At 39.3% G+C, this 24,737-nt stretch overlaps 1 long non-coding RNA gene across 1 annotated transcript in view; it reads right to left on the reverse strand.

The window, feature by feature from the left end:
- The window catches only part of LOC102400533, a 172,687-nt gene extending 148,321 nt beyond the window's left edge, over nt 1-24,366 (reverse strand). The window contains exons 1-2 of the long non-coding RNA XR_006640448.1: nt 23,521-24,366; nt 5,022-5,146 (exon numbers count right to left, since the gene is read on the reverse strand). This is a non-coding gene — a long non-coding RNA (uncharacterized LOC102400533). The remainder of the gene's footprint in view (nt 1-5,021; nt 5,147-23,520) is intronic.
- Between the last annotated feature and the right edge of the window lie 371 nt (nt 24,367-24,737).

Raw genomic sequence — 24,737 nt, forward strand, 5'->3', positions numbered from 1 at the left:
AGTGTCTCTTTCTCCTCTTTTCTTTTCTTGATCTTTTAAAAATGTAAGGGCTCACTGCTTTTTTTTGTTTAACAGATTGAAGTTTAAACAAAGCAGGCTTCTTTGAAAGGTCCAAGTAAGAAATGCCAAGCTAAGGAGAATGGAGCTGGCCCGGGAGCTTTGTGAGTTATCAGGTAAATGTTATGTCTGGAGTAGAGACTAAGATAACCAAGCCTCGTGGGGTCTTGGATCAATTTAATTTTGATAAATGACCAGTTTGGTAAATATTATTTACATTACTCCATAAGTCAGGTCTGTTTCTGATCCACTGATGTTTGAACAACTCGCATCATCGACTGTGGAAATAGCTTCTCAAATAATCCCCATGGGCTGGCTTATCCCACTGTTAGCTCACAATTAAAAGGATAATTAAGACTGAGGGTGCTTGGCTTTTGAACTAAAAATGAAAACATGAGCAAATGGCTCAGTAATCTAGATTTGAAGCAATTCTTGAGCCATGAGAACTCAATATTCCCAACAATCTACAGAAGTGGTGTTATTTTAAAATTCTGCATCTGCTTTAAAAAATGACATTCTTAAATATTACAAGATTTAAAAACAAAAACAGTTTTTAAGCATAGTCCTATCCCTTTAACACACTATTTTATTTATCTGTATTTGGTTATATATTTATACCTATATATAAGCTATATATCTATACCTGTATATAAACATATAGGTTATATGTTTATTGATTCATTCACTCCTTCATTCTGCAAGTGTTTAAATACTTAGAATGCATCAGTTAGTAGTTTATGCCAGAGATTAACCAACATTTTCTGTAGTGAGCCAGCCACATAGTAAAAGATTTAGGTTTTGAGGGCCACCCAATCTTTGTCACAACTGCTCAGGTCAGGTGTTATAGGGCAAAAGCAACTAAAGACAATATGTAAACACACAGATCTGATAGTTTCCCCCTAAAACTTTATGTACAAAGCAGGCAGTAGGTTGGATTTGGCCAGCTGGTCACAATTTGCTAAACTGTGGCATAAAACCATGGCATCCAAGAGCCAGACAAAATAGATAAAGTCCCATTGAACATACATTGTAATTGGGTGAGGCAAATAGTAAATAGCAAATAAATGGTTTCAGTGAATAAATAGTACAAATCAAAGAAACTATTAGGTTGGTGCAAAAGTAATTACGTTTATGGGTGCTAAATTTTAAATCACTGTAACTAGGTGCAAACACATGTTTATTAGTCAAAATAAGAACCATTACAATCAACACGTTTTTGCCAATGAGAAATTTGTTTGTTTGTTACTATAGCATAAAAACCTATGCTTTGGGATTCAACGAACTCTTCTTGGATAGCTTTTTCTGCATCCTGCTGGTTGTGGAAGCATTTTCCCTACAAAAAGTTGTCAAGATGCTTGAAGAAGTGGTAGTCAGTTGGACAGAGGTCACATGGATATTGCACATGAGACAAAAATTGTGGACCAGTTTGTTCGCCTTTTGAGGCATTGGTTGGGTGATATGCAGCCAGGTCACAGAAAAGAATTGGGCTCTTTCTGTTGACCAATACTGGTTGCAGGAGTTGTAGTTTTTTGTGCATCTCATCGATTTGCTGAGCACACTTCTCAGATGTAATGGTTTCACTATGATTCAGAAAGCTGTAGTGGATTAAACTAGCAGCAGACCACGAAACAATGACCATGACACTTTTATTGGTGCAAGTTTGGCTTTGGGAAGTGCTTTGGAGCTGCTTCTCAGTCCAGCCACTGAACTGGTCATCACTGGTTGTCACATAAAATTCACATTGTTGTTGCATAGAGTAAGAGAGAATGACACTTGTAAAAGATTGTTTATTTGATTTGCAGTCAGCTCTTGAGACACCCACTTATCGAGCTTTTTCATCTTTCCGATTTGCTTCAAATGCCAAATGACCATAGAATGGTCAGTGTTGAGTTCTTCAGCAACTTTTCTTGTAGTTGAAAGAGGATTAGTTTCAATCATCCTCTCAGTTGGTCGTTGTACACTTCCAGTGGCTAGCCACTGCACTCCTCATCTCCACGGCTCTAATCTACTTTGCAAAACTTCTTGAACCTACAATGCAGTGTATGTTCATTAAAAGTTTCTGGGCCAAAAGCATTGTTGAAGTCACTAGTTGTCTCCACTGCTTTATGACCCATTTTGAGCTCAAATAAGAAAATCATTTGAATTGAATTTTGTCTAACATCATTTCCCTTGTCTAAAATACATATAAAATAAACAGCAAGGAATAATTCATTAGCAAAACATATAAAGCAAGAAATGCATGTTAAAATAATGTATAACAAAACCACATTGATTTAAGAATGTTTTCTAATATCAAATGGCAAAATTCAATAATGCAAAACCAAACTTATTTTTGCACCAACCTAATATTCCATTAATCCTTCCTGTGTCATACATATAGCTAAATCTAATTGATGAGCATATATATGAAGGAGAGATATCAAGGTAATAAAAGATATCAAGATAATACACTTTTTCTAAATTCTTTGTTTCTGCTTTGGACAGAGAAACTGAAGAATTTTAGAATGGGAAAAAAATCACAAGCAAGGGATGTAAATATAAAGAGTGTTTGCCTTGTGGTAAGAAAATTTTTGTTCGCTTTAGGCACCCAGCTTTCTGGGTAACCCTGAAAATCAGGGTCTGAAGAAAGGGAGCAGACAAATGGGAACCTCATACTTTCTGCGCAGGGCTTGTGTTTTGCCACTCGGCAGCAGCCCTTCATAATTAAGTCAGTTAAGAAACAAGGTAGCTCAGACAGAAGCTCACGTTCAGATCCATCAGGCACTGATTGTAAATGGCACAGTGCATGCAAAGCACAGTACATGATACGACGTTATAGAGAGGATACACTGATGAATGTGACAGATCCCTGTCTTTGTAGTTGGAGGGAGAGACAGGGACCTGGCAGATAGGACAGATTCAAGGCCAAGGTATCAAGTGATAGAGTAGGGGTGTGTGTGTGTATGTGTGTGTGTGTGTGTGTGTTTGTGTGTTAGTTGCTCAGTAGTGTCTGGCTCTTTGTAACCCCATGGACTGTAGCCCACCAGGCTCCTCTGTCCATGGGATTCTCCAAGCAAGAACACTGGAGTTGGTAGCCATTCCCTTCTCCAGGGGATCTCCCCAACCCAGGGATCGAACCCAGGTCTCCTGCCTAGCAGCCACCAGGGAAGTCATGATAGAATATATGGGAGGTCAGCTCCTACTCTTCCCTCATATTCAGCATAGAGGAAGGGCTTACCCCTCATCCCATGCCTCAGGAAGGGAATGCACTGGAAATAATGTATTCCCTTCTGTTTCAGAAATATTTTCTCCTCGTTTGCTCTTCCCCTGGGGAAGAACAGTAATCTTTCTGGTGGATGAGATTGGAAAAGTATAGAGCGCAGTGTTTTCTGTATTCTTTTTTTTCAGATGCTGGTCATGGCAAACATATATTTCTACATGCCACATACCAACATTTTCATTTCTTTAATCCTCACAGCAGTCCTGTGAGGTAGCACTTTATCATCCCCATCTTCTAGGTGAGGAGATTAACTCACAGAAACTCTGAGGCACTTGTATGTCTGCTTGGCTGATGAATGGCACAGCCAGGTTCACTCACTCAAACTCCAGGTCCTTGCTCTCAATTTCTCCCCTCTCTGGTTCCATGGAAGAGTGAAAATGTACTGTTCACTTCTTCCGTGACATAAGCACACCTGAATCAGGGCAGGATCCTGGTCTTGCTTAAACCCTCTGTGCTCCTGATGGAGGCACAAGAGCAATTTTGAGGTGTAGATATGCCGGTTTCCTTCAGTTAAGGATATCCATTGCTAGATTTGGTGCAAGTTGGCAGAAAAGCCAATCATGTTCTTAAATTCAGCAATATTGGTGATAAAGCTAGTATTTTTATCTCTCTTGATTTAACTGCTGCATCTCTTTCCCAAAATTTTGGTGCCCAGCCAACTCAGAGGAAAAAAGGTGATTAATTCTCACCCAGACTCCCATCATAAGTATGAATAATAGCAGTAGTAAAAAATATTCAACAACAAATATGGTATAGCAGACATCGTGATGAGTGCTTTAGCTATGTATCATCTGTTTGCATCTTCACCACAATCTCAAATGAGTAGATACTCCATGTTGTAGAAGAGAAAAGAGGGATTAAATTTTAGGTTGTCAAATAGATTTCTGATGAATGAGAGTGTAATGACTATTTTATTGTCATTTCAGTTTCACGACATATTAAGAGGCAAACCAAACACTTGATTGCAATGGTCTTTGATGTTAACTTCAAATATTCTGTTCTTCACAGAATCACTCACAATAGTTGATGTTTAATACTGTCTAAGAGCATGCAAAGGTTAAAATAATTCACACTACTGGCCAACAAATAGCAGAATGAAGTTAGGTTAAGACATTTCAGTAGAAAACCTCTTTTATCTGTCTTCTTCTTCCCACCTTTTTCAGCATTGCCCTAGACAAGCCACCACTGTCTCTCACTTGTTCTACTGAAAGAGTCCTCATATCATCAACCACATGTATATTGTCAGTGCCACATGTCTTCTCTGTAATGTACAAGCATGACCTCACTACAGGGCACTGGCCCCTGACACCCTCTCCAGTCCTATCTCCTCCATTTCCCAGCTGCACTTCAATTCCTTGGCTATCCCATGTCCTTCGTGATGTGATTTGTTGCTGCCATTTTTTGTTTCTGAATATCCTTCCCTCTTCCTGAAACATCCTTTGCTAACCCGTTTTCACATCCATAAAGAAACTTATCCTTTATGCTTCAATTTAAATATTGCTTCCTCTGGATTTCTTTCTCAGTAGCCCTTGTTAGAGGTCCTTGTGCTATCTCATCCCTATATTTCTAGGACTTAGTTTATATTCATTTGGTTTTTGTAGCTACTCACTTTTTGTCTGACTTCATCTAAAATAATGCTTTACAAGGGTATGATCTGAATCTGCCTTGTTCACTGCTCTGTTCTCAGTGCCAAGCATGTACTCACCCAGTTTATGTTGTTGATCAAACTGAATATGGTTGTGAAGGTTGTGTCCTGTACAGCTTCAAGGGCACTGTCCACATAGATGATGATATCACTGATGCTCCCTGGAAATGTGCAACACATCAACCCTATATTGAATGAAAGAATGAATAAATAAATAAGTAACACCATTATTACAGAATTACCTTATTGAAGAAAACTATGTTTGATGCCCAGTATTTCCTAGAAACAATAAAATCCCATGTGGTCATATATGCTTTGCATATATGTCACACTGAAGCAGTAATTTTGGCATTTTATGTGTTCCAAGTGAAATCTCTTTTGCCCTTATTGAAATTCTGCATCAATTTTTTCATAATCTTGAACTTAGTCCACAACCCTCCAGGTGCCCATATAGAGTCCCACTTTAGCTTTTTAATTGTACAGGGACCTCATTCTTGACTTGCAGGTGAGAACGAGCTGAAGCTGCATTCCATGTGTGAATCAAAATACATTTTTAATACAGTATTTTTATTCAGTGGGGACCCTGAGTAAAACCTGCAATGTATTATAAAATGCTGGTAAATATATATACAATCATAGAGGGAAGAAATGAGTAACATCCAAAATAAGGTTATAGATCATAGTGCTGAGAGCTGGATTACCTGGCACATGGCACTGCTCATAACTGCTCATAAGTGTGTATTAGAAATAATAAATCTTAACCATGGTGCCCATCTCCAAGTCTTGCCATCTACATGTGTGACTCCAGGCTTTGCTACAGTAGAAACTGAACTGTGATTACTACTGATACCATTTATTAATAAATTTAAACAAGGCAGCAGTTTAAAAAATAAAATGGGAATTTGAATTGAACAAATTGTGGTTTCTTATAGGATATAATTGTCGCATCACCTCCAAAACTTCCATTGTTTCACCTTGTAATTCACATTTGCACATTCCCCCAAGACGCTCTAAGCTCCCCATGGTTCTTTAATCTGTTTTACTATCTAACTTATGCACACTTGCCTTGCACATACAGAGTTTGTAGATCTTGGTATTCATAGGGTGACTGACTGAAATTATTAAACAGAATGGTTTCATTAAACCAGACTTAAAATTACACACCACCTCAAAAACATCACTTTATTGGCTTTTCAAACTGAGAACAGAACATTAACTTGGGCAAGTTTCTTACTGGGACTTAACCCATGAGATGGTAGATGTCTTGATGCACACCAAGAAACCCCTTCAGGAATGAAGGGCTTACCCATGAACTGCTGGGAGTGCAGTCAGATGGCAACCTTGGTTATTTGGCCCCCCTTGGGAAAAGACTGCTAAGGAGAGCCACCAAGCCCTTCCCACGCGTTCTCAGCCAATAGCTGGTCAACTCCAGCATGTCAAGTCTGCATGCTCTTCCTCCAACTCGAGTCAATGCTGCAGAGCCACCTCAGCTCCAGAGCTTTTCTTGGGGTCAGCTGAAGCCTGTCCTGAGAATACAACAGAGTTCAAGTTGTCCCTCTACCCCATCCTCCCTTTCACAGGTGTTCATCCCAAGAGCATTCCCTAATAAATCTCCTCAATGCTAGTATTTGCCCCAGAGTTTGTTTCCCACAGAGCATAGTGTATAGCCCATGCCTCTATGTTTCAGAGAGTTAAAAGACAAAGGAATCAATTCAAGGAATATTCCCCCTTACTAAAACAATCTTAAAACAAGCGGCATTATTATTTGTGCAAGCAACTGGGTCTCAGTAGCAGCTGCAGCAGAGAGCTGGATTTGTGCTATTCGTGTCATAAACAGAAACACTCTCAGAGCTTAGAGTAACCAGCAGCATTGGCCTTCATTGCATGGGACCACTGCTCCCAAAGCAACACTTGGAATTCAGGAAATTATGGTGGTGGAACAAACAGACACTTAATTAAGGCCAGTGTCAGAGTTCTTGCATTTTTTAACTGACCTCCAGAAAACTATATTCCTCTGATGCTTGGTTATTGTTTGATTATATTTAATTTCCCAAAATGTGTAGTAACAAGACAACACTTGAAGAAAACTCTAAGATCTAGAGGATTAAAAAGTCATACATTTTCCTTAATAACTATTATAACAAATGTAACTCAATGATACTGTAGTATAATTATATTTAATAACATATCATAATTATTGATGAGGCTTTTGTATAGAGGAGTCAGTGAACTACAGGTTGGGGGAGAAGCCTAGCCCACCATGGGCAGAATTTGGCCACAGCCATTCATTTAGAGATTGTCTCTGGCTGCTTTCATGTCACAATGGCAGAGTTGAGTAGCTAGGACAGAAACTGCACAGCCCACAAAATCTAATATGTTTATCATTTAGCCCTTTGCAGAACGACTCCTGACCCCTGCTCTCATGTAGTAACATTTAATGATCCCAGTATATATTAAATGAAAGGAGAAATATTTGTTGAAGGAAAGTAACACTCCATATGTACATATACACACATGCGTGTGTGCATGCACACACACACAAAATGTTATCTCTGGTCATTGAGATTAGAGGTGAATGTTTGTATTTTCCACAGGAAACATGCATTTTTTAAGTAATAAAACTAATAAATGCTATTTAATGTGTAATTTTTTTCTTCGGAACCATTTAGAATTTTATTAGCTAGCTGTCTGTATAAAAAAAAAGTCATTTATCTAAAGTCCAATTAGAAAGCAGCTCTGAATGTATGCATACTGAAGGATTTGTACAAAGGATTTCATAATACTACTCTATGTCTAAGGAAAATATGCAAACCATGAAATTGCATATTCATAGAGAAGCTTGCCCAGCTACTGGATTAAGCATCCAGTTGGTGATCAGAAGCTTAAAAAGAAAAAAACCAACAACAGCCCTGGGTTATTTTGTGACAGCTGGCTCCATTTGGTAAGCCTATACACACTGTGCTAAGAAATATGGTTTATTCAACTTCTGGTTTGTAATGCTTTTTAAATTCTCCCATCAATTTTCTTGTGTGTTTCAAGAAGAAAATGCCAAAAAAGCTTCCATTTTCCAAAACCAGGCCATTTCTAGACTATAAAAATAAGACAGTGGTCATTAAAATAATATAGCTAATCATTCTTGAACCGTTTTCTTAATAAATAACAAGACTCAAGTTCAGTGCTGTTTACCAATATCCTGTTTTTTTTTTTTAATTGGGATATAGCTATCTTACAATGTTATGTTAGTTTCTACTGTGAAATTAAGCAAATCAGCCACGTGCGTGTGTGCATGCTAAGCTGCTTCAGTTGTGTCCCACTCTTTGTGACTCTGTGGACTGTAACTTGCAAGGATCTTCTGTCCATGGGATTCTCCAGGCAAAAATAGTGGAGTGGGTTACCATATCCTCCTCCAGGTGATATTCCTGACCTAGGGATTGAACCACGTTTCCTGCGGCTCCTGTACTGCAGGTAGATTCTTTACCACTGAGCTACTGGGGGAGCCCCTAAATCAGCCATATGTGTGTGTGTGTGTGTGTGTGTGTGTGTGTGTGTGTGTGTGTGTATATCTTCGCTCTTAGACCTCCTTCCCATCCTCCCCCATCCCACCCATCTAGGTCACCACAGAACACTGAGTTGAGCTCCTTGCCCTGTCCCGCAGATTCCCATTCAGATCAGATCAGATCAGTCACTCAGTCATGTCCGACTCTTTGCGACCCCATGAATTGCAGCACGCCAGGCCTCCCTGTCCATCACCAACTCCCGGAGTTCACTCAGACTCACATCGATCGAGTCAGTGATGCCATCCAGCCATCTCATCCTCCTTCGTCCCCTTCTCCTCCTGCCCCCAATCCCTCCCAGCATCAGAGTCTTTTCCAATGAGTCAGCTCTTCGCATGAGGTGGCCAAAGTACTGGAGTTTCAGCTTTAGCATCATTCCTTCCAAAGAAATCCCAGGGCTGATCTCCTTCAGAATGGACTGGTTGGATCTCCTTGCAGTCCAAGGGACTCTCAAGAGTCTCCTCCAACACCACAGTTCAGAAGCATCAATTCTTCGGCGCTCAGCCTTCTTCATAGTCCAACTCTCACATCCATACATGACCATGGGAAAAACCATAGCCTTGACTAGATGAACCTTTGTTGGCAAAGTAATGTCTCTACTTTTGAATATGCTATCTAGGTTGGTCATAACTTTCCTTCCAAGGAGTAAGTGTCTTTTAATTTCATGGCTGCAGTCACCATCTGCAGTGATTTTGGAGCCCAGAAAAATAAAGTCTGACACTGTTTCCACTGTTTCCCCATCTATTTCCCATGAAGTGATGGGACCGGATGCCATGATCTTCGTTTTCTGAATGTTGAGCTTTAAGCCAACTTTTTCACTCTCCACTTTCACTTTCATCAAGAAGCTCTTTAGTTCCTCTTCACTTTCTGCCATAAGGGTGGTGTCATCTGCATATCTGAGGTTATTGATATTTCTCCCAGCAATCTTGATTCCAGCTTGTGTTTCTTCCAGTCCAGCGTTTCTCATGATGTACTCTGCATAGAAGTTAAATAAACAGGGTGACAAGATACAGCCTTGACGAACTCCTTTTCCTATTTGGAACCAGTCTGTTGTTCCATGTCCAGTTCTAACTGTTGCTTCCTGACCTGCATACAGATTTCTCAAGAGGCAGATCAGGTGGTCTGGTACTCCCATTTCTTTCAGAATTTTCCACAGTTTATTGTGATCCACACAGTCAAAGGCTTTGGCATAGTCAATAAGGCAGAAATAGATGTTTTTCTGGAACTCTCTTGCTTTTTCCATGATCCAGCGGATGTTGGCAATTTGATCTCTGGTTCCTCTGTCTTTTCTAAAACCAGCTTGAACATCAGGAAGTTCACATTTCACATATTGCTGAAGCCTGGCTTGGAGAATTTTGAGCATTACTTTACTAGCGTGTGAGATGAGTGCAATTGTGCGGTAGTTTGAGCATTCTTTGGCATTGCCTTTCTTTGGGATTGGAATGAAAACTGACCTTTTCCAGTCCTGTGGCCACTGCTGAGTTTTCTAAATTTGCTGGCATTTTGAGTGCAGCACTTTCACAGCATCATCTTTCAGGATTTGAAATAGTTCAACTGGAATTCTGTCACCTCCACTAGCTTTGTTCATAGTGATGCTCTCTAAGGCCCACTTGACTTCACATTCCAGGATGTCTGGCTCTAGGTCAGTGATCACACCATCGTGATTATCTGGGTCATGAAGATCTTTTTTGTACAGTTCTTCTGTGTATTCTTGCCATCTCTTCTTAATATCTTCTGCTTCTGTTAGGTCCATACCATTTCTGTTCTTTATCAAGCCCATCTTTGCATGAAATGTTCCTTTGGTATCTCTGATTTTCTTGAAGAGATCTCTAGTCTTTCCCATTCTGTTGTTTTCCTCTATTTCTTTGCATTGATCACTGAAGAAGGCTTTCTTATCTCTTCTTGCTATTCTTTGGAACTCTGCATTCAGATGTTTATATCTTTCCTTTTCTCCTTTGCTTTTCGCTTCTCTTCTTGTCACAGCTATTTGTAAGGCCTCCCCAGACAGCCATTTTGCTGTTTTGCATTTCTTTTCCATGGGGATGGTCTTGATCCCTGTCTCCTGTACAATGTCATGAACCTCATTCCATAGTTCATCAGGCACTCTATCTATCAGATCTAGGCCCTTAAATCTATTTCTCACTTCCACTGTATAATCATAAGGGATTTGATTTAGGTCATACCTGAATGGTCACCACAGAACACTGAGTTGAGCTACTTGCCCTGTACCGCAGATTCCCATTAGCTATCTATTTTACACATGGTAATATATATATTAATATGTCAACCGCATCCTCTTAACAAACAAGAAATACTCTTTACCTATTTTCAGATGGGGAAACTGGTCCTCAGGCAGGTTGAGCAGACGCCCAAAGGCTCACCAGTCTAATACATGACTTAGCCAAATGTCCAGAGGTCAAGCCAACTCTCTCTGACTCTAGAAATCTGAGTCCTCACTCACCAACCTGTGTGGTTTCCTGGCCATCTGCATATTTCAAAGCACAATATAATCCTAGCACCCATCTCCGTGGGAACATGTAGTTGGTATTCAAAAATATCTGTAGAATGACCAAAAAACTATGCAGTTTAGTCCATTCAGTAAAGCCTGGCACAAAGAAGTAGGAGTTGTAACATTAAAAGATATCAGGAGATCTTGGTTTTTATGTATAAAATTATTTGGGGGGAGTATTTTCAGAGTGGGTATAAAGCAGTAGCAGACTGCTGTGTAATATTAGAACACTTCTTATTGGAAGTAACTTCAGGAAACTGTTTTGTATACACATTTTATAAGTCCAAATTGATTTAATTCAAATATTAAATTTTGTATAAAAACCATATTTGCTTAACCTGATATAATATTACATGTCAGTATCACATAGAAAAACATCAGAATGTGATTTTTATTTCCATTTTCTTCCACTCTCTTAGGCATTTTTAGACTGCTATTCCAGTGCTTTGCTCACTGGAAAACTGAGGTTTTTCTGTTTTTTTAAAAAAAAATCTCTATGAATTAAAGCAAATATTACTGTATTTCTGGCTTAGAAACTATGGGTCTGTATAGCAGAAACTATGGGTCTGTATAGATGCTGAAAAAGGTATATCTTCATAATGCATCCTTTCCTGTTCCTAAATCAAAACAGAATGAATTTTTGAGATTTAGAAATTAGCATCCGAGATCAGAGAGATCGGGCGCCTTCAGGCCGATACGGCCAGTCCAGGTTCCATGCATGATACCGGATGCTTGGGGCTGGTGCACTGGGACGACCCAGAGGGATGGAATGGGGAGGGAGGAGGGAGGAGGGTTCAGGATGGGGAACACATGTATACCTGTGGCCGATTCATTTTGATATTTGGCAAAACTAATACAATTATGTAAAGTTTAAAAATAAAAAAAAAGAAATTAGCATCACTTAATCACACCAAATAAAAGTCAGTTGTTGCCAAATCTATTTTTTAAATAAAATTATGCATTTTTATCCTTCCATTGTGTATCAATATAAAGAGAAAATAAAGTATGGGCTTGGAACTAATATTTGAAAGTTGGCAATTACCCCCTGCCCAAGTTGTAGCAATTTGTATTTCCATTTGAAATACAGTAATCAGTGAATTGGGGTTTCCCTGGTAGCTCAGCTGCTAAAGAATCCACCTGCAATGCAGGAGACCACAGTTCGATTCCTGGGTTGGGAAGATCCCTTGTAGAAGGGAACGGCTACCTACTCCAGTTAAAATAGAATATAATGTTTTTATACTTTTACAAATGCCAGGCTTGACAAAATGCTGTCAATGTAGATACTTTATCAATTATCTCCATTTGACAGAAGAGAAACTTCTAAGGCTCAAAGAAATCAAGAAACTTACTCAAGATCACACTGCCATAACAAAGCAAAGCTGGGATGTGAATTCAACTACCGCAGCTTCTAGGGTAGAGTTGCTCAACTTCAGCACTACTATTTTGGACTGGATAATCCTTTGCATGGGGGGGCAGGAGCTGTCCTGGGCATTGTAGGATGTTTAGCAGCATCTTTGACTTCCACACATCAGATGCCAGCAGTACCTCCCTATCAACAAGTTGCAACAATTGTAAATGTCTCCAGACATTGTCAAATTTTCACTGGGAAAATAAAATCAGCCCTGGTTTATAACCACTGCCCTAAGACTCCTGTCCTAACTGCTGTGCTTTTCTGCCTGCCTTTCAATTTAGGTCAAGATCACCATTCCAGAATGAACCCCTAGCAAGCTTGTCATAGTCCATGCATGTCTGGGCCTCAGCCAATTTAGTTTCTCTCTCATTTTACGTAGGAAGGAAATGCCAGGCGCCCACAACCTGGAGTGATTTAGGATATGTACCCAAAGCTAAAATTAATTAAAAAAAAATAATGAATTGCCCTGCTCTCATTACCAGAAATTTGAGCCAGAAATGGATCCATGCGCTTGGGATGAGATTGTAAAAAGGGGAGGGGAATAGGAAGACTTACTCAAGCTCAGAGTGCTCACTAATTTCACTCAGAATTAATTTGATGAAGAACTAGAATAAGAATTGCAAAGTCATCAAAGATGATGGCTTTTCCTTTATGACCCTTGGCACCAGAACAAAGAGCCTATTTTTGTGGGTTTTGGGGTTTCCAGAATAAAGGGAATAAAATGTTTAGGTAATGTTTGGATGGTTTAGAGACTGTATGTACATTAGTGATAGGTCAGTTAATATCTGCACAGTTCAAAGAGGCAATTATTTTAATTTATAAATCACTTCAGAGGCAGGGAGCTGCCATCCATTAATGTGGTTTTTACAAATAAGAGTGCTCATTGTTATGTGTTTGTGTATGTGCTTTTCTACCCATGTCATTCTATCTGGCCTGAATTTTCCAACCAGATCACATACCTCTGTGATTATGTATTTGTCTCTAGAGCACTGCCAAATACATAAAGCATTGTATCTGCAATTTGACCCTTGGCTGAGACCACCCTCTTTTTCGAGTTTTCACTGTGCTGAAAGGTACCACCACGCACAATGTTGCTTCCAGAAAAGGACTTCTTATATTACACTCTAAATGGCAGAGTCTGGGACTAAGCCTCCCCAGGGGTTGACAGTGCCTCTTGGTAATCATTCAAAAAGGAGAGAGAGCCAAAGTGATTCTGGGCATGGAGGGCTTATTAGACACTTTGACAACTGGTAAAAAGTTCCCAAGTGTCAACACAGAGATTTCCTTTAAAACCATGCCCTAAGCATCTGTTTATTTTGTCTTATTTTTTTAATTACTAAATGACAAAAAGTATCAAGCATAGTGCTCAATTCTAGGGGAATAAGAGTATGTAAGACAAATACAACCTGATGTGGGAGGCAAACTAGGAAGCTGGGATAAGAGTGTAGACTGATGGTTGCAGTAATTAGTAAATTATAAGGTACTAGAGAGGCTACATTGGAGAAGGCAATGGCACCCCACTCCAGTACTCTTGCCTGGAAAATCCCATGGACGGAGGAGCCTGGTGGGCTGCAGTCTGTGGGGTCGCAAAGAGTCGGACACGACTGAGTGGCTTCACTTTGACTTTTCACTTTCGTGCATTAGAGAAGGAAATGGCAACCCGCTCCAGTGTTCTTGCCTGGAGAATCCCAGAGATGGAGGAGCCTGATGGGCTGCCGTCTATGGGTCGCACAGAGTCGGACACGACTGAAGCGACTTAGCAGCAGCAGCAGCAGAGAGGCTACACATGTGGCTCAGTGGTAAAGAACCCACCTGTCAATGCAGGAGATGCAAGAGACACAGGTTCAATCCCTGGTTGGGGAGATCCCCTGGAGAAGGAAATGGCCACCCACTCTAGTATTCTTGCCTGGAGAATCCCACGGACAGAGGAGCCTGGTGGGCTACAGTCCATAGAGTCTCAAAGAATCTAACACAACTTAACGACTAAGGAGCAAGAAAGATACTAGAAAAGGTGTTGTGGTTGGCAAAGCTTCCAGAAGGAAGTAACATCTTCTTCAAAGCTGAAAGATGAACATGTGTTAGTTTGGTGAACTAGAAGAGGGTGTGTTCCAGGCAGAAGGATGAGGCATGGAGAAAAGGCCCAGAGGCAAGAGAGAACACGGTGATTTCAGGAAACCACAGGAAAAATGGAAAGATAGACCAGTGAGGGGCAAGCAGTGAAGCTCAAGATCTGAGCACGGATAGGATTGCAAAATGTTTTCCAAGTCATGTTAGTTGACTTTACCCTAAGGTCATTGGCATGTAATGGATATGTTTTTAGCTGGGGAATGATATGGTCAGATTAGGAAAACCAACAGGAGGAGACATAAATGGCAAGGGAAGAGTAAAGGGGTTTGATAGTACATCAGGGAAGATAGTATATCAGTAGGCTCAGGGACTGGAAAGGAGGAATTTGTCAATGCTATTTAATGGAAGAGAATTAAATGAAGAATAAAGAAGATCTTGCTGATAATAAAGTCACTTTAATAACCCTTCCCATTATATAATACTCCTTCCCCTTTAACACAGCATATTTCTATTGCAGAAGAATGACCATTATATACTCTATATATTTATGACTGATTTCATGAATACAAATTACAAATATTATTGAGCATCTCCTACATGCCTGGCATTATTCTAGTTACTGAAGAAACTACTATATATAGACCAGAGACCATTCCTACCTTCAGTAAGTTTGATTTTAGTGATGGAAACAGACAGTAATGGGCAAATCTGTTTCTATATCTGAGTCTATTTCTGTTACGTAGTCATATTTTAGATTCCACATACAAGCGACATTATATGCTATCTTTCTCTGACTTCTCTTAATATGATAATCTCTAGGTCCATCCATGGATTAATAATTTATTATTAATAATAAATTGCATTATTCATTCTTATTTATGGCCGAGCAATATTCCATGGTATATATGTACCACATCTCTTTATCTACTCATCTGTTGATGGACATTTAGGTTTTTTCCATGTCTTGGCTATTGTAAATAGTGCTGCTGTGAACATTGAGGTACATTTATCCTTTCGAATTAGAGTTTTGTCTGGATATATGCCCAGGAGTGGGGTCACTGGCTTACATGGTAACTCTGTTTTTAGTCTTTTGAGAAACCTCCATATAATTTTCCATAGTGGCTGTACCAATTTACATTCCTACCAACAGTGTAGGAGTGTGCCCTTTTCTTGGAGGCTGTCTACTTTATGACTGTACATTGTTAAAACCATTCCAGTGCTTGGAATAAATAGTCCTTCCTGGAACTGTGGCCCTTCCCAGGATTCACTGATGAAAATGTTTTATTATGAGATTTCTACTTTCTTCCTTGGGATGATAGCCTTGTCAGTGCAATATACTTTGTGGGGAAAACAGATCAGATGACCTAGGTAGAGCCTTCCCTGGAGAAATGATTATTTATGTCCAAAGACTAGGCTGCTGGACACTGACCAGTTGTCAAGCCCTTTCTCAGAGGAAGAGCAAAATAATACTGCATGCTTTCCCAGCGCTCCACTTAGAGGGAACACATCCCGCATGAGTGGGGTTTTTGCTCTGTGCTGGCCAGCCACCTTGTCAATAATTAATTCAGTTCCTTAGTCACAGGAAAAGTGTTTAGGAAACTGAAATAATGAGAGAGGATCATCATCAGGATCATGTGTGTTCGAAGGACGCCCTGTGCACTGCCAAGTTTCCTCCTGCCTGAGCACAGAATGATGGCAAAGCAGTACCTTCACTAGCAGACAGGTGTGGATGTGTGTGCTCGCTGGGTTCCATTCCCTGTGGACTGGACTCTGTGGCCTTAGTTTCCTGAGTTTGTAAAATGGAAATCACACTTGGCTCATATGTCTGTGATGATAGGGGAATTCATTGGTCTCCATAGAGTAGATTTTCTCTGGTTTATGTGGCAGCTTTGCTTCATTTGGGCTCCACTTTAAAAAAAAAAAAAAAAAACAATAGCAGGCTTAATGGCTTTCCAGGGGTCTCCATGGTAAAGAATCCACCTGTAATACAAGGGTTGGAGCCCTGGGCCAAGAAGATCCCCTGGAGGAGGGCATGGTAACTTGCTCCAGTATTCTTGCCTGGAGAATCCCATGGATAGGGGAGCCTGGCAGGCTACAGTCCTTGGAGTCACAAAGAGTTGCCCATGATCAAGTACACACGCACATCAGTCTTTATAGCCTTCAAAGGCTGCAGCGCTTGGAGTCGCAGAAAGTTGCACATGACCAAGCACACATGCACGTCAGTCTTTATTTCTTCTGCAGCCACTGTCTTCGACTGGCAGTGTGAGCAGAATGTTATTAACATGGCTTCATTTTATCATCACCAAAGAGCGGCAGTGAATCAACATGCTGTTTATAAAGGAAACCTTGAGATTGTCTTTCTGATGAAAGACTTAACTAAAGGCTATGGTTTGTTATTGAAGTAATATCAATGCCTAGTAAAATTTAAAAATACAAAACAAGATGAGGGTTGGAGCAAGAGAAGGTAGAGAAGGAGAATTCTGGGAGAAGTTAAATTATACTTGGCTGGTCCTTAACATGTTACATCATATTGTTATGAAAACATCATGGTCTTACAAAACTTCTGTGAATGTACCATTAATTGTTTGTAATCTAATGGCATTATTTCAATCATATTAAAATGAAGAACATTTGCTGCTGTGACAGATATGATAATAGCTTTCTGCTGTGAAAGGCGTTCAGTTTGAAACTTTGAAGTAATTATCTCTGAGGAGAGGGTACACGTCAGCATAATACCTTCCACTTTTTACATCTAAAGTTATATTTTATGGCAGCTAATCTCAGTAAACAGAGGCAGTGGGAGGCCATGTAATGTTGAAAGAACTATAGAAAAGGATTTGCTTTGTAATTAACTGTTAACACTTCATGAATGGAAATATAGTTGCACAGATGACATCTGGGCTCTGGAATTAGAAAGACTGAGATTCCAATTCCAGTTCTAACTCTTACAGCCGTATTGCCTTTTAGGACAGATTAAACCTTATCTCTAAGCCTGTATTTCCTTATCTGCAAAATGGAGATAATAACAATACTATTTACCTTACAAGTTTTAATTAAATTTAAATCTATAAGCCTTATAACAACAATTAAAATGGTAACATAGCAAGAGCTCAAAAAACATTAACCATTGTTGACATTAACTGTTACTTTTAGCAGGTTCCTTTAGGAACCTAGGCTTTAAATTTCTCACTTTTAAAATAGGAGATTTGGACTAGCATCCCTGTTTCCCAAAATTAATCATTCAAACATGGCGTTCAAAATTTTTCCCTTTGGGGAAAAATATCATGAAATATAACCTTAAAAGAATAAAACCATACACACAGATATTCAGAATACCTATATAAATCTGTAAATTTAAAATAAATCTATAATTTAATATAGGTACATTGGTTTCAATTTAATAGCGTAAGATATCATCATACCCGTCCTTCCAATGTGATATGATAGAAGGTGTTGTCACTAAAGGCTTATTTGTGAGCACATTTGGATATCATATCTATACCAAATGGACTAGCAGCATCTTCTATTCTTTAGGCTTATCCAGAGTAATAATAGCTTGTTATCTTTTTGTTTCAAATATACACTGATAGATACATGTGAAACTGATAGGTACGGTAGCTGAGAGCACAGACCTGGGAGCCAGAAAACCTGGGTTCAAATCCCAGCTTTGAAAATGGCTAGCTTTGTGATGACAGGCAAAACATTTAACATCTCTGTGCTCAGATTCCTCTTCTGTAAAATCAAAATAATAAGAGTGTCTAATTCTTACTGTTATTGTGAAATTTTTAGATAAGTTAGTAATGTAAAGTGCTTGGAACAGTGCCTGGTACCAACATCTGGTTAAGGAACTTTACCTACCGATATAGGCAAATATTGCACTTCAGCAAACATTGTCTTGTGTTACCTTTGTTTTCCACTGTGGTTCTGAATTCTTTAAGGGGTTCAGAAGGGAAACTGGATCCTCATACTTGGAGTAGACCCCTGAAGCTTCTGGTTCAGGTTTTTCCTTCTATACAATTATTATAGTATTATCTCCTTCTAGGTACTTCCTAAAAATGGTAAGGTCTAGGGAGGTAATGAATTGACATTTGAATAGTTTTAAATTCCCCAACACTTGATGGTTTCTACCATCCTATTGTTAGCTGATGGTCTGTGATTCTTTATCCTGAGCAGAGAGGATCAATGTAAGAACCAAATGTTGGTTGGTGACTCTCCACTGCTTCAGATAACCACAAGGGAAAAGAAAGCCATTTCTTTTGCTATGGCTTTCCTGCCAACAACATTGAAGAAAATGAGACATAATGTGAATACCATATGTCTAAATATATTACTATTCCATTTGGTAATAAAAATATAAGTCTCTCTGGCCTACCATATTTGAAACCCAAATCATTTATTTCTCAGACTCCAATCCTTCCTTTAAATCTTCACACACCTGCAACATGATGACATCCAAAATAAGCATGATTCATTGAAAAATGGGAGATTTCTGTCTAAAAAGAGGCTCTACAAGGAAAAGGGAATTTCTGTGCCTAGAGATTGGAAGTAAAATATACAAATGGGGATAGTGTGGCCATAGATCCCAGCCTCTGTATGTGCTGGGAGAAATTCACAGGGATAAATCAAGTGTTTGAATTACTCAAGTAGAATTATTGTGTTTTTAATTATTATGTCTCAGATGAGAAAGTTTTGGAAAATCACACTGAACTGGTAATTATGCTCTTAGATGCACTACAACCAGTTTCAGTAGCCCACAGAGACCCCTGTACCTCTCAGCTTGAAGGCACTCAGGTTTCCTCTGGGTATCAGACAAGTTCTTGCGTCAGAGCTGTAAGCACGTGGACAAGTCTAAACTAAGGCAGCAAGAAGGGATGATGAGTAGGGAAACCAAGGGCAGGGAAAGTTGTTTTAGCCAACATTGATTTTGTTTCTTTTGAAAAGAGATGATCCCAAGTCAAGAGAACATATATAGTTTGGTCTTGCTTCATCTATTACCCAGCTGACCACCTTTGGGACAAGAATTCCCTCCTCAGAGATTATCTGTATATCCACAGTCCATCTATAGGTTTCCAAGTGTGAACTGACCATGGTTGTGATTTGGTAATTTTTTAGATAGGAAAGTCATAGTATATATTGTGTGCATGCTAAGTCATTTCAGTCGTGTCCGACTCTTTGCGACCCTATGGACTGTAGCCCGCCAGGTTCCTCTGTCCATGAGATTCTCCAGGCAAGAATACTGGGGTGGATTGCCATCCCCCTTTCCAGGAGTTCTTCCCAACCCAGGGATCTAACCCATGTCTCTTAAATCTCCTGCATCTGTAGGCAGGTTCTTTACCACTAGCGCCACCTGGGAAGCCCTGCTGCTGCTAAGTCGCTTCAGTTGTGTCCGACTCTGAGCGACCCCATGGACTGCAGCCTACAGGGCTCCTCCATCCATGGGATTTTCCAGGCAAGAGTACTGGAGTGGGGTGCCATTGCCTTCTCTGTGGGAAGCCCTAGTATACTTTATATGCTGTGAAATTAAAACCCATCCCCTAAATTTGACATCATATTGGTCTGTGACTCATATTGGGAAAGTGTAACACCATCCTCCTCCTCCTTTGCTTTGGAAACCAAATCTATCTTATAGAACTCTGTCAGATTATTAACTAGAATGACACTGTCTTTCGGTCTCAATGCTTCATCTTTTCACCAATTTCCTTTCTGAGATGACCTTCTCCTTTGCTGTCCCCATCTTGCCAAGATCTGGGCAGGTGACACTGAAGTGTTCTCTGCAGGCATCAGGTTCTCAACTAATTCTGAGAGGTTCTTCAGAGGCACCCTCACCACCCTTCTAATAAAATTCCTGTTTTGCTTAACTTAAGTAAAGTTTATTTCTGTTTCTTGTACCCAAACAAGCCCATCTAATATGATAGTAACCAAAATGACATATATATACATACATATATAATGTATATTGCATAATATATAATAGACATTACTAACTATATATGGTATATTTAATGCATATTTTCTATGCATATAATTTATTGAAGACTTATCATACTAGGCATCATTCTAAGCTCTTAACGTGTATTAACTCATTTGTATTTATAAGTTTACAAAGGTATCCCTTCTCTGCCAACACTTCAGTACTTCCATTTTTATTCCCTGCTCTAATTTTTTTCTGTTTTCAGTATACTTCTCTCTTTGCAACACACATTATCATATTCTTATTAGGTTTATTGTGTATCAGTTTTCCTGCCACCCACTAAAATGTAACCTCACGGATATGTCTTAGGTGCCCAGGACAGTCTCTGATGTATGGTAGGGGCTCAATAAATATGTGTTTCATTAATTAAATAATTAATCAATGAGCTCATGTTACCATATGGTTTATTATGAATATTCCTTTCAATCAGCAACCTCCTCCCACCTACCTGGCAGGACCTGCTTAGGTACAATATCTATCTCTTCTGTAAAGTTTTTTAACTTTGGGCTAGATTTTTGCATACGTGCTCTGGTCCAGCAACAGGGGACTAGATCAAATGACCTCCTGAGAGCTGTCTGGCTCTTGACAATCAGATTCAATTCCACTTAAATATTCTAAAAGTAATTTGTGGAGAAATTCTTTTCCTCCTTCTCTCCCCAACTGGAGTGCACATTTATCTAATTATTTTCTTAGGAGGTTGACCTAGCTTTAAAGGAGTCCCATGTCAGCTCTCCTACATTTTCTCTAAGCACTCACTTTATAAAACTAAGAGACTAAAGACTCAGCTCTCTAGGGAATTAAATTTCATTCAAATAAGATTAAGGATTTTTGACTCACAAAAGCAAGGACAATCAGAGGCTAACTAAAATGAGGCAATTGTTCAGCAAACTAATCCAGACATGTTATTCACAAAGAGACTCTCACAATTGCCCAGGGAAGAAAAATGCCTGTGAAAGAATGGGTGGGCTGCACTGAGTTAAGGGAGCCTACTTCCTTCTAAGGCTTAAAGCCCAGTCCCTCACTTCCTAGCTGGTGAATATGTTTATTTTCTAAATTTAGTCGATTGTAGCCCAAATCCTCCAATTGAACAGGATTAGATTAGAACCTGCTGCTGCTGCTAAGTCGCTTCAGTCGTGTCTGACTCTGTGCGACCCCATAGACGGCAGCCCACCAGGCTCCCCCGTCCCTGGGACTCTCCAGGCAAGAACACTGGAGTGGGTTGCCATTTCCTTCTCCAAAGCATGAAAGTGAAAAGTGAAAGTGAAGTCGCTTAGTCGTATGCGACTCTTAGCGACCCCATGAACTGCAGCCTATCAGGCTCCTCCATCCATGGGATTTTCCAGGCAAGAGTACTGGAGTGCGGCCTTAGATTAGATCTTGAAAGTCAGGCATGCACGGTGGTTAGCTCCTCTATGGAAGCAGTGGATTGGTGATGCGGTGACGTGGTGTCAGGAGTGGAGAAAAAGTGTTGATGTTGGTTTACAGAAGTATGTCTGTCACCCCTAGGTTTAGAACATGGGTTCTTAACCTCTTGTGGGGCATTGACTCTTTCTCAAAATGTTTTTGATTGTGTAAAAATGAGCATAAAATTGCAAAGCAAACTAATTATATTGAAATGCATTTGTCAAAATATTTTTTTCAAAACAGAGCAGTAATTCATGTATTTATTATATATTAAATATCAGAGCTGCAGTAGGCTTGATAATTACTGTAATTTTAAAGTGATGATGAGTTTAAATTGAGTATCTCTATAGCTACAGTGTGATATGAAAACATATACAATTTATATAAGTGATAAAGTTACAGGTACAGCTAATAATTTTGTGGTTGAGTCTTTGCAGTCATAATTGAAGGAAATGTTGAATTTCAATTAGAAGTTAATGAAAATAGTGTTAGAATTTCTCAGATGCCCCCCACCATCTACCCCAGGTTAAGAACTCCTGGCATCGAGACTAAAGTGCAACAGTCCATGAATCACCACTGTTAAATCTTGTACCCAGCGTCATGGGGGAATGCCCACATTTGTGGGCATTTGTTTCAGCTATTACCGAGCTTAAGAAAATGTTCTTTCTGACTCACATTAACAATGAAAAAGATTAAAAAATGGAAAAACATTACTATCTGCCACATATATTCTGTACCAATGAAAAGATCTCTTTAAACTGGTGGGCAAGGGCCCCAAGTTGCCATAACAGAGTATTAGAACTCTGGCATTAGGGTGCCTAACTTGTTCCCATTTGCTCAAGACTGTCCCTGTTTTAAAATGAGAAGTCAGGCTTTAGGAACCCATTGGTCCCTGGCAAACATGGATGGTTGTTGAGTGCTTTGGAGTCAGAAATAACATAGTAATTTTGATCAACTTGAGAGACAGATAAGTTGTCAGGAATAAGTTGTCTGTTTGTCAGAAAAGACTCTGATGCTGGGAAAGATTGAAGGAATGAGAAAAAAGGGACAGCAGAGGATGAGATGATTGGGTGGCATCACCAGTTCAATGGACATGAGTTTGAGCAACCTCCGGGAGATGAAGGACAGGGAAGCCTGGCTTGCTTGCTCTTTGTGTAGTCACAAAGAGTTGGGCATGACTGAGTGACTGAACCACAACAACAAAAATGTCTTTCTTGAGTCTCAGCATCTTCGTTTCCAAATGAGAATGAGAATATCTTTCCTACAAAGTTGTGATAAATGTTAAATGAGGTTATACATATAAAATGCTTTGCCACGTTATAAGCACTCAAAAACCAGTGACGACTATTATAATTATTGCCACTGCTGTTATTGTAAAGTTAATTCCCTTCCCTTTACCTGACTCCATCCTCTCAAAAGAATCTCACCTTCCTCTCTGCCTACATTGTGTCCAGCCCTCAGACCCCTCCTGAACTCTATTTTTTCATGAAGAATTAATTTGCTAATATCACATGCAGTGATGAAATGGTACATTAGGTTGAACTTTTTGAAACTGGTAGTTTTGTAAGTCAAAAACAGTCAAATAGTGATATCATACAATTGGACCTAATGTGTGTACATACTAGGCATGGGGTGTGACTTACACAAGACTGTCATTTCATAAATGTTGTCCTTTCTTCCTCGATGACTCTGATATTCATGGGCCTCTCCTTAATTCTTCCTCCTATAATGGCCCTAGGTTTTCAAAGAGATTTCAGATTCCATGTCATTATATTATTTTAAATTAAGATGATCTATTAAATGCTTAAGTAAAATGATTTTTTTAACCTTTCATAAACTGTGTGTAAAAAATTCACAAATCAGAAGAAAAATTCTATAGTTTTGGAACCTTATATTTGCTCTAGATACAGTTGCTATTATGTATCCCTCACTTTTTGGCAATAAATAATATATTGCCTTGCCTTTATCTTATGTGCGTGTGTCTTGAACTTAACCTTGACCATGTTATATTATCTTTTTACAATATCCAGTGTTAGAAAGAAGCACATTAATTACAGATAATTGAAAAGGGGGCTTTAAATATCATCGAAACCAGGTGGTAAGTTTACATCAGTAAGGTTTCAGACTCAAAGGAACATCATTAAAAAGAAGGGCCCCAAGTAAATTTCTGGAGCAGCTCTGACCAGGCTGGCAGCCCCTATGCTTGTGTGGTTACTGAACCCTTGAAATATAGTTGGACCAGATTAAGATGTAATATAAATATGAAATACATACTATAACCCAAGAACTTAAACAAATAAAGAACATGAACTATGCTCTTAATAATTTTACATGTTGAAATAAGTTGGATATACTAAATCAAAAATGTAATTAAAATTAACTTCACTTTTTACTTTTAAATGAGACGCCAGAACATTTAAAAATTCATACATAAAATCACCCAAATGCCAGTCAAGAGATGAATGGATAAATTTAATGTGGTATATACATACAATGAAATATTATTCAGCCTTAAAAGGAAGGAAATTCTAATACATGCAGCAGCATGGATGGAACTTTGAAAATATGCTAAGTAAAATAAAAGTGAAAGTGAAGTCGCTCAGTCGTGTCTGACTCTTTGTGACCCCAGGGACTGTGGCCTACCAGGCTCCTCTGTCCATGGGATTCTCCAGGCAAGAATACTGGAGTGGGTTGTCATTTCCTTCTCCAGGGGATCTTCCCAACTCAGGGATCAAACCCAGTTCTCCCGCATTGGAGGCAGATGCTTTAACCTCTGAGCCACCAGAGAAGCCAAATAAGGCAGACATAAAAGAACAGATAGTGCATGATTCCATTTACATCAAATACCTAGAACAGGCAA

This window comes from Bubalus bubalis, chromosome 21, assembly GCF_019923935.1.
Source record: "Bubalus bubalis isolate 160015118507 breed Murrah chromosome 21, NDDB_SH_1, whole genome shotgun sequence".
NCBI classification, from domain to species: domain Eukaryota; kingdom Metazoa; phylum Chordata; class Mammalia; order Artiodactyla; family Bovidae; genus Bubalus; species Bubalus bubalis.